The following is an 11,500-nucleotide window of genomic DNA, read 5'->3' as shown; positions in this document are numbered from 1 at the left end:
CATGAACGTGCACGAGGTCCAACGTGTAGGGAAAGATGCTATAAAAAATCTATGGGACTCTTTAACGGGTGGTAAACTGCCCCTTACGGGTTGCCTCATTTGGCAGTTTTATAGCCAATTAGTTTATTGACATTTTCTCTAAAGTGGTATTTTTTTTTTATTATTTTTATTTAGTGTTCGATAAAACATATTGACAAAGCTGCCCGGTCAAGGCCAGCAACCTCGAGAGAGGTGAGCGCTAACTCTACTTATTGGAACTATCTTGTTTGGCTAATCAACAAGTAAGTGTCGTCGAGAAGTTATATAACAACAACGTAGGGCCATAAACAATAATGCGCAAAATAGTCCAACTAGGTTCTTCTATGACTTTATGCCGTAGTATATATACACGTTTTCAAATGCTAAATTTTATATATACGATGAGAGGAACTTAACTCATGCTGGTGAGACATTCGGGGCTGTAATCTTTAGCAACTATACAGTTTCTCCATGTTTTTGCTTGTATTTATTATCTTTAGGGTCTTTCAAATGGTTTTTCGGGCGACTTTTATTAAGCTAACTATTAAGTGGCTACGACATGATCGCACTGATGTTATAATTTTGGGCAAAATTTTTCGTGCTACCGTCGTACCAGTCATAGTACAGTGCCGCTTTCTTTTGGGTATAAAGATTGCTTACAAATACATTGTAAAACAAAAAGCCAGCTAGAAAAGACATAACAACGAGGACACCGCTGAAAGATCTCGAGCTTTAGACTATAGTCACGCGTACGCATGCGGCCTAAATGAGTAACAAAGGAACTTCATACCTCTAAACCTGTTGTGGCAGACTGTAAAATCAGACGTAATGGAACAGATGGTACCAATCTGCATTTCTCAACACGTGTTTATGATTCTCTTTGGCAACGTCGTCATGTGTCTTTTCTATGTTGGCGCCATGCAAGTGTCTCTTCGGTCCCTGAGAAGAAAAAGCGCATTAGCCACTGTACGATAAGACGAAGAAAAGCGAAGAGGACAAGACGAAGGAGAAAAAAACTCCTTGACAAGCGTTTCAAGTTAGGACAGCAAGGAAGGATGCGGCAGGTGCTGCTGCTGCTGCTGCTGAAGGACGATTCAGGCTTGGATGAACGTTTCCGGCAGTAACAGCATCGAATAAGACAAACAACGAAAGCAGGACGGCGGGCGAAAGCAAGCCTGGAAGCTGGACTGCATTACGAAGGGTATCCTACTCTCAATGGTGTAACGACGAAAACCGTGCAATATCCTTAGCTTTCTTCCGTCGGAAGCTTGCCGGAAGACGGCGTGGAGAAACGCGAGAGACGGCCAGAAAAAAATAAACAGGCTGACCGAAATCTTGAACAAAGTGCTTCATCTCGCGAAAAGATAACGAAGCGACTATGCTCGAGTGTGTTTGTGATTTAATCTAAAACAGCTACATTTTCCTATTAGATAAAAAGCTTGGCTGCATCGCACAGAGCCTATAAGGGTGATGAAAAGCGCTACAAGAAGCAAAGAGATAATGAGGGAGTGATAAGCAAAGATAAGCCTAAAGGATGTACGCGAAACAACTATGAAACCTCTAGATAGACCTAGTGATTATCCGCAGCAGAGGGGGGTGATAGACATGGAAGATTGGACTGGCCACTTGTTGGATATGTAATATATAGTTTATTTTTATAGATGTGTATTGAAAAAAGTCTAAAGGTTAATTAGTGCGTATCATTGTTTTATTTCGGTATAGATTGGTTTCAATGTAGAAACCAATGGAAATAGTTGAACATATTGAATTTTTATGACTAACTACGTTGGCTTCAGCTCGACTCTACCGTGCGACATTAAGCGACTTTACAGATGAAGAGAATGTTTATAAAATTATTACGAATCACTCGTTCGTTCTTAAAGGCATCTGGGCACTAGCCACAACTAATCACAAAGCTTGCCCTTCTGTGTCCTTTCCTATACAAAGGCCAACGTTTGGACGAAATACTAAGTGCCTGCGAACAACTACAACAGTAAGTCATTTTTTAATTGTATTGACGCCTTAGGTAAACTACTACATTTATGTAGGGGCAATGCGCCTATACATCATGCACGCAGGACAGTCACCAGCGGCAATGCGCCTATACATCATGCACGCAGGACAGTCACCAGCGAGCGGTAAGCATGTTTCGCATTAATAGTGCTATAACTTCGCAGAAGCTTCGATTTGTGGTCGACCTGAACCTTTGATTGGAAAATAGTAATCGAGGCATCTTGGCGCCTAAAAACAATGGATTATATTCAATACACCTCACCTAGGCCTGCCTACTTATGGTTGATTGAAGTGTCACTGAGGGTAATACAGCACGGCGACAGGGATACGGCTCATCTGTATGCATATTAGTGTTTCTTAAACGAACCTACAGGCAGTATTTTATGTCAGGGATGTCTAACTCTTTTAGGCTGATTTCACATTGTACCTGGTTAATTTAATTTAGTATATTATACTACAACAGAGCTATTGTATCCTAGAAAACTTAGGAAAAAAATGACCTGCCTGAAGTGTAGTGCTGTGTACCGGGTTAAATAACTGAATAGTTGGTACGGTTATTCTAGATTAAAATGTTCTGGTTCCTGCCTATTTTCGACCTTCTAGCACGAACAGAAGCTGGGTTTTACTGAGAAAAACATGCAATCTCACAAACACTAACATTCGCGTGTCGTATAAAAGCTATCCGTCCTATGATTGGAATGGGCCTATGCACACGGTGAAGCGAAACTATTTATTAGAACGTCATTACCCCTTCACTTACACAATGTTCCTCATCATTTGACGGAACGATCATTTAGCATAACTATATTTAGCCCGAGGTTTCTAAGGCGTGTAGAGTGCCACTTGTATCAACAAGTGCTCATTGTATAAACCACGACATTGGTTTGGGCACATTATTGTTAGCATAAGTTACGGCCATATAAGTTAAATTCAAACAAGTCAACGGCGACACCGATCATTTAGTATTACGCATGTCTTAAGCCGTCTGCCAAATGATGTGTTCATCAAGAGAGGTCGATGTCATAACGGATTATTAGAAAAATGCGCTCATCGGGTTGTGAAGACTGAAAGCAGACAATTAAACAGACCGTTCTTTTTTTGCTACCCCAAATGATCTAAAAAAAGTAGATAAGTTTGGGTAGCGACAGTGAGTTGGTGCCTAATTTTCTCTTCCGATTAATGTGAAGGCCTTCATACGTTTTTATATTTATGATTGTCCGGTGGGATCATGTTCGTATAGTAAATCCAAGGGCATGTGGGTGGTCCAGGTTCGAAATCGGACGTAGACACACATCGTTTCGAGCAAAAAAAGCCAACCGTCTGAAGCTATGCTTAATGGCAGCACTGGACGTAGAAGTCGAAACACCAAGCTTGCACGTTTATGATAGGTATATGCTTGTGAATGTCTTATATGTTCTTCTCATGGTCATATTATTTTAATGCACTTATGTGTATATGTTCATCGGTTTAGTTCAAGATACGGACGTGGCCTTCTAGTAGCATCAAGCTCAGTTGGAATAATACAGGTAACAAAGAAGCAACGATAGCCATCATCTCTCTGCGGCAGCTATAGCCGGCACATATTTATCGGTACTTTTATCTGAGATAATTTTCCTTGTTTTTTTAATATAACAGCCTACAAACAGCTGAAGTAGTAAACAAATAATATTCTTATGTGTGTGCACCGTGTGTTGTATGAGTTTCCCATTGAGTATAGGTCACGCGTTTCTTCTGCACCACTGCATCCACAGGGCACGCCCCTAGAATCTTATGATTCTTCCCACTAAAAAAATAGCCGACTGCACCGGTGAATCATTAAAGCGTGACGCGGCGTTCCTCCAGCATAGCGCTTTCTAGAGCTACTTTTGTCCAATGTTGACGTCAAGGAAGGAATACATTATCGAGTCTCCGAGTTCCGGTCTGGTTGTAGAAGATGGGTCCGGAATAGTTTTCGCCCGTCTACATCTAGTCACCCCAACACTGCTGCCATTGCGGCTGCGCTCGCCTTCAAACAAAAGCGGTCGCCCAGTCGACAGAGGAGACGTTTGGAGTAGCCACTGTGGATGCCAATACAGACTGGACGAGAAAAACTAGAAATGCGCAAATATGTACAGGTAAGACTAATATCACAATATTGCTTCACTAACTGATCACTGTTGAGCCAGCGATTGGTGCCAGTTTCTGTTATGTAGCTGTTATATCCGTAAAATAGCCGTCGTTGACGCAAAGCAAAAGGTGACGCAAGAACGACAGCAGGATCGCTACTATTCTAAATGTGTTAGTATGAGAAAAAGCTTTGGAAGAACATCCCGAACAAGTTGACCAGCTAGAAAGAAAGAGACGTGCAAGAAGACGAGATACGAAGATAAGACGAAGAGGAAACGTCCGACCCCCCAAAACGATCGAAGAAAAGGGATCTGAGAAATTGATAAAGTGGCACACCACAGAAACTATTACAATTGTTGCTACCCTTGGAATAGGCGCGGCGATGGTAGAAGGTGTAAAGACAGAGATCAATAAGAGGGTGTAACCTAAAAGCGTACACCTTTTCTTCGCTGACGTTATATCTAAAATTGAAGTCAAAGATCAGGCTTACGGAACGTTCAACTGGACAGCACCAGCAGCGCTATACAATAACGGAACGTGACGATACTCTTTACTGACAAACCCCATTTTCCTTAGAATACTGCGCGGCACATACTTGGCTTCCTGATAAACAACGCAATAACCGTTGGCTCGATATTCAGACTTATGGCCCGAGAGATGAGCCGGCGGTCAATTTGAGAGAAGAGTGGCATGCTATCGGAAAGCTTTTGCATCGGAAATGTATCCGGAGAACTGTTAGGAGATATGATATTAGGGGACATTTAATGTCGTAGAAGAGCCAGCCCACAAAGTGCATTCAGTATGTCGATAGGGTAGGGAATAACACAACATTCGTTGGTAAATCGTATCATCGAATGCAGGACACGTCTTTAATGTACCTGAGATTCTTACAACAGGCCTCCATGCTTCGCGTTTTACGTCTGGCATTGCCGTTAGGCATTTCATCAGAGAAGCGTCTAGCACGAATTCGATGCCCAGATCCGAACCCAGACCGCAACGTGTTCCTAAGATTAGCAGGCAAGTACGTCGCATCACTAATCTATCGTTCAACGAGCTTGGTTATAGGTATTGAACCCTCCGATAGGATACTGACGTAACTTTTTTTTAAGAAAATGCAAAGCCCTATCTACTTATTGAACTTGTTATTGTCGTTTCATCCTTGAAAGAAGCGGTTCAAGGTAACTTAAAATACCTAATACGTTAACCGAGTCTATGGACTGTAATCAAGCCTGATGTGTGAGGAATAGGATAATGGTACCCGTTCAACAAAATGTAAATTTTTGGCTCTTACAAACGTATGTGCACTCTAATCTTATATTTTATTATATTATTCTTATAGATCTTATATTTTACTAAATTATTATTATTATTATTATTCGTTTAGAAAGCGACATCATAATGTACTTTCTCTCTTATGAGAGACGCTTAATTCCCTCAATTTTCTATTTGAAACATAAAGAGGTGGCTAGCTTGTGACTCTAGCCATCTTCAAACGTTTGTTTGTTTGTTTATTTCCAGTTGCTAGACAACCTGCTTTCCTTCTGCTAACTGTACAGCGTATGTGTGATGTCTTATGTTCAATACAGTATAATGCGATCTTTATACATGCAATGATGTTTATGTGGTTCTGTGACTTGGCAGTCAGAGAGAAAAGACTGCCGGATACGAACAGGGGCTCATAATCCGAATCATATGAATGAGTCGGATGTCTCACGCGCAGCATTGCTCTTTCGGCAGATTTGATAATTATTTTCAGCAATAGAAGCGTCACTGATAACGGTTAATTTTTGCACAGAATGCAAGCACATCAGCAAACCTGACTATCACTGGTATATTGTAAACTTCTCGTTTGCGGCCAGGGACTATAAAGACGCTATTGAAACGGTATTGATTTTATTATTAAAACGCCTTTAGGTACTAATAACGCTTACATCAATCTATCGAGTACTATATAGCTTCCATCAAAGAAAAAGGAGAAAAATCGTGGTCTTTACTCGCAGACCCAATGAATCGAGCGGAAAATACGCCAGCAGGGACGATATTGTCTTTCACAACTTTAAACAACTCACGTATGATATCAATAAGTTTAAAGTTTTAAAGTGATGCGATATTTAAAGCGCTATAAAACTGTCTACCTACGAAGAAGCGAAGAGTAACAGACTTCGCGAAAGGAAAAAATCGCGAGGTGATTGTGACTCTATTTTGCTTTCGTTTCTGCTCGAGTCAACGAAGAGAGCCTAATCAAATAAGGCGATAAACGGGATAATAAAGAAACTAAAAAGTTCTTCCCAGGTTGTAGGCAAGTTTAATATTAGCTCGTCGTTATCGAACTTACCGAACACAAAAATAGACTGTAAACTTTAAGTTACAACAAACTAAAACAGATTGTCTCATTCTGCTGGCATAGAAGTAAACCCAAAAGCGGCCAATGGTCATTATCTAAATTAGAAGCCTAGGTACTCGCCAAAGTAGTAACGAAGACACATTTATTATTAATACGAAATGATACAGAGTGTCCGTTACATCACTTGAGCCTGAAATTGAAATGAGGACTGTCAAAATGGAGATAGACACTGGTTCCTCAATACTTGCATTGCCAATCTAAGTGGTTCAAGAACTTCTTCCGAAGTATGAAAGGTCACGTACAACTCTTACAGCTGTAAAAGGTAACCACTAATAATAACCACTAAACCCCACAGTTCTGTAAAAATTGTAGTGAAGGGATCTGGATTAATTTCTTATACTTTCGTGCGAAAGTGTTGGCGAAGCATTTAGGCACTGTCTGGGCGCTCCGGAATAGTTTCCCGGTACGGCCCATAAAATACGGGCACAAGTTGGCCTATGCTAGACAAATCAGGTAGAATAAATATAACCATTCAAAATGAGAAACCGTTCGTTAGTAAGTGCAGGTATAGGTGCTGATTTCCAAATGTGGGCACGTTTAGGAAAGCTGTTTGGTCCATTCGTTGCGAGATTTGCATTAGAAGACACTAAGTCTATCATATGGTAAGCGGCGGTAAGAAGGTCGAAGCGATCATCAAAGGCTGGATCATTCAGAGTGGTCATAAACAGAAAGGCGCATTTGAAAGTCTCTCACAGAAAGCTTGATGGCTATACTCGGCTGTATAATGTAATCTTAAGGCAGCAGAAAATAAGCGTGCGTATATAGAAATCTAAGGTTTATCGATTGAAATCTTTGGTTAAATTTAGAGATGTTAATTCAAATCTAGGAGTCGAGCATATGTACCCTGACTTGTACAAGGTCCCAGACGTCGATTATCGCCTATAAAGAATTATAAATGCAAAACGACGCTGATAATCTCCCAAAGTTGCGACAAAGCCTGGAATGGATCTTGGAATACTAAAAGAAGCATTCGAGGAGTGATTCTATAAAACGTGCATTGTTCTGAGGAGCTTTGGCTTTATGTTCTCATTAAATCGCAAAGATTTGGTCCAACAAACAATACGGAAAGTTTTGTGGGCAGAAGAACGCTGGCAGATCATAAACCCAATCAAGAGTTCAAAAAAGATAACCGCATCACCATACGGTGCCCTAGCGATTCTTTTATACATAATTTCGACGACAGCTCAGAAACATCGATGGCATCTATTTTGAAGCTATTTACTAGGACAGGAGAAAAATCCCCACGGAACATATGTGAACCCTGACAGTCATAGACAGCATGAAAAAATAACGGTATACGTTTGTAGAAAGCGCTTCACACTTACCACTGCTAAGGAAATATTAATGGCTATTTTTTCCGCCATATAAAATCATGTCAGCCGCTTACTTAATTTTAATTTGATATCATCATTAAGATAAATCACGTTGGAGTACCTCGAGTCTACAAAAAAAATCGTACCCAGTCAAATAAGGCTGAGGCAATACACTCTTTAGCCTATATAAACCCTATGGCAACAACCATGTAGTGATTGTGACAACGGCATTACAATAACCCTATCGGCCTAGGCCAAGTCTTTTAAAAGTGACGAGGTTCTCAATTCACATCTGTTGACGTTGGAGAAGATGTCGTAGTACCGTTTCTATATTCGATAATGCCATAGCATTAGCTTGTCTGATGTGCAATAGCTGCAACAATGATTACTGTGATCACTTAGATGGGTTTATTAAGTAGTATAAGACTTTCAGCGATCAATTCATATGTCGTAGATGTTTGAATTGATGACTTTCATTTTTTAAGCGTCCCCCAGACCGCTATATATATATATATATATATATATCTCGTTCAAGAAAAGCTTTGCATGTGTATACTCCGGGCTGGCACATTTACTCTTCTTTAGTAGTTTTTGATGATCGACTGGCTTTTAACATTGTCGAAGTAACCAGCGTACAAAACTTACAATAATACGAAGTACCTAAGTTAAATGATCAGCACGATATATCTGACTGATAGCACCATCACTGCTGCTGACCTCTGCGCCATGACATCGATTTCTCGTCCCAGACTGCCGAAGAAGGGCTAGACGCCTAACGACAGGCCATGTCCATATTGAAAAAAAGTTTTACGAGGCACGATATGTTTACGACTGTGTTGTTTGGTCTGGGGACAAGTCAACATCGAATCTAGAACGAACGAAGGTATTCGGTGTACGATACAAATATGTTGCATTCACTCTACATATATTTTAACGGGCGTAACTGAGGCGGTTGTCGATCTGCATATACCGGCTCCTTTTCCATATATAACATTTGGCATTTTATAGGAAAAAAAAAAAACATAAATCTGATTCGGGTTTTCTGATTTGCGATTATTTTCATTGTGCACACAGCACGCGTAGCGAGCCAAATTCTCTAAATGACTACTAGCATTGGAAGACCGCTTGCGAACGGTTTTCTTCATAGTAATCCGTATTAGTCAGGCTCTCGTCTCCTACGATAGCTTGACGCTTTTCACCCCCCTGCGTTACTCTTGTATAAGCCGTAGTCAATGCGAGACTCATCATTGTGCTACTTAAGCGCTTTTATTGAATTTTTTTTTCTGTCAAAAACCTTTGTGTTGGCATGTACACCTGTTATGTATTGAATATCGTTAATGGCACACCAGGCTGTTTTCGTATCGTCGACTTTCAACACGTGATCGGAAGGGCGTGCTTTGTTGGCACGGCTAACGTTTGCGACAAATGACCATTTAAGCTCAAGCAATAATCTTTAATGTTAGTGCTATTTTTCCATCGGCTTATTCTTCTTTTTTTTTAAATTTTCTTTTGTTTATTTTCAGTCATGCTTTCGTGCAGATGCAGCTATGAAAAGAGCCTCAAAGTCAAGACAGTGACTTCGTTTTCCACTTACTAGATTGTAAAATCCTAAAAATACACTCACAAGTATCGCTTGTCGTCGCAGTTCAATTCAAAACAGCGCTCGTTTTAGCTGTGTTTTTTTGTCTACCGTACGTCAAATTGCCTACCGTTTCGAATGTCGTACGTAGTACCTGAGCAGTGTCACTAAATTGTAGGAGTCTTACGTGTTCGTGACGACTGTCAGTGGCGCGTATCATCGTTGAGTTATGTAGTATAGGTAGCTTAATTCTACACAAATCAAATCTCATTTATATTGTTTTTATGGTTTAGTAGCGTCGAGCATTCAGGTCGACAAGGGAAACGAAAATCACAGCGTATCAGGTAGATATGTCGTGAGAGTTGAACAATCAACCTATTGGTTAAATCTTTTGCCGGTCAGGCCTGCGGTATCGTACCTCAGTTGTTCCGAAAGAGGGATTCGAACCAGACTGGGACTTCTGCATAGATAGACCACCCTCAATTAGGTTGACAGTGTGAAGGATACACTATGGTTAATATGTTTAATATGGTTAAGGATACACTATGTGAAAGTATTACTGGTATGAAGAACGACGTACGTACTACATATATCTAAGCGTCAACGGGAATCACTGGCCTGGCCATATACCTTCGCCCGCACGAATCACTACAAAAGCAAGCTATAAAATAGTTTTTCTGCTCGGAACGCTAGCTAGGGAATAAAACGGCATGTGGGATGAGCTATCGCGTGTAGGAGCTATTTAATAGTGTGATAGGTGCGGTACAAGAAACTCCATCTTGCAGCTTTTGACAACTGTGCATAGCCTCGAGTTGGAGGATCCCGACACAAAGGAAAGCAATTGTCAATTGAACGCCCTTCGCAAATTCGACTTGGCTCAAGTGAAAATTATAGTCGAACTTGTAAAATATATAATTGTAATGGGGAAGAAAACCATGAAACTATGAATATCTACATGTGGCGTGGTGCTTAATTGTTGAAAGCGCTCCGCAAGATGTTGACAAAACAACAAGTAAAAGCTGAAGGTGTTCAATAGTACGACCATGTTCATCCTAGGATAGCAATGGCAACGGAAATAAACGCATAGCTCATGCTTGCAGGTAAATCGTTTGACTTGTCGCCAGGTAAGTTCTCCGCCGAGTCCACAGCTGCCGTTAGCAGTAACAACGTACAACTTCAAACTATATCATTGCAAGATTGCTAGTACTAGAGGGAAAATCGGTCTGCATACCACGACGCAGTAAGTAAATAAAAAAAAAACTCAAGTCTGTCTGTTTCGTTCTTGAGGCATGAGGTTTGTGTTTTTAGAAAGTAACGTCTATATCGCGTCAATTATGTAGTAGGACTTGTACAAGAGCAGCTACTCCCGATCGCCTCTTGTTTCAAACGAGTGCTTTCGGTGATGGCCTTTGTTTTGAGTTGTACGAAACCGGAATCCTCTGATTGTTTCCACTGTTTTATGGAGTCTTTCATACGGTTGTAGTCAGAAAATCACTCGTTGGACATAGCTTTAGCGAAACAAACACAAATGTACTAGTTTTGTCGCTAACGAGAATTTGGAAAAGAAGAGAAATATAAGATTACCTTGTTGTATTTTACGTTCGTTATCTTAATGGTCTACTATGTTTAACCTAAGCCGACCAAACACGATCTATGAGCCTTAATAGTAAGCAGTATGGCGCGATACTTAGTTCATACGTATTTCGGCTAAGTTTCTAAAAGCCTCAAATAATCGGTGCCGTCACCGTGTTTGACTGAAATGCTGGCGCTGACTTGTCAGAATGTCGGAATTAAAAAAAAAAGTTATTTATGTAATCTGGACAAGGTAATCAATCGACTGGCTCGACGAGCATAGTGGATTTGCTCAAGGCATGTGATGGTAAACCTGTAGTGCAATTAGATGGTTGAAAAGGTACAACAAGCCTAGGTTCTGATCGAGCAGATTAGAGTGAAAAAAATAGTACGCCAGTGAGTATTGTATGTATACGTAACCCAGATTATACGCGGTAAATTTGCTCTTCTTCGCCTCCTGATGTATACTAAACGAGTTAATTCGTCCATGGGTAA

General features: G+C 40.6%; 1 long non-coding RNA gene across 1 annotated transcript; it reads left to right on the top strand.

Moving 5' to 3' along the window:
• Window positions 1–1,964: 1,964 nt before the first annotated feature.
• On the top strand, window positions 1,965–10,685 carry LOC147752008 (uncharacterized). The gene is made up of 4 exons (XR_015315274.1): window positions 1,965–2,011; window positions 3,732–4,145; window positions 5,034–5,158; window positions 9,378–10,685. It is a non-coding gene; the product is annotated as an uncharacterized LOC147752008 (long non-coding RNA).
• The last annotated feature ends 815 nt before the right edge of the window (window positions 10,686–11,500 follow it).

The sequence above is a fragment of the Varroa jacobsoni genome, unplaced genomic scaffold (genome assembly GCF_002532875.2).
Source record: "Varroa jacobsoni isolate VJ856 unplaced genomic scaffold, vjacob_1.0 contig00520, whole genome shotgun sequence".
Classification (NCBI taxonomy): domain Eukaryota; kingdom Metazoa; phylum Arthropoda; class Arachnida; order Mesostigmata; family Varroidae; genus Varroa; species Varroa jacobsoni.
The sequence above is the reverse complement of the archived record's forward strand: the minus strand, read 5'-3'. Positions and strand labels throughout refer to the sequence as shown.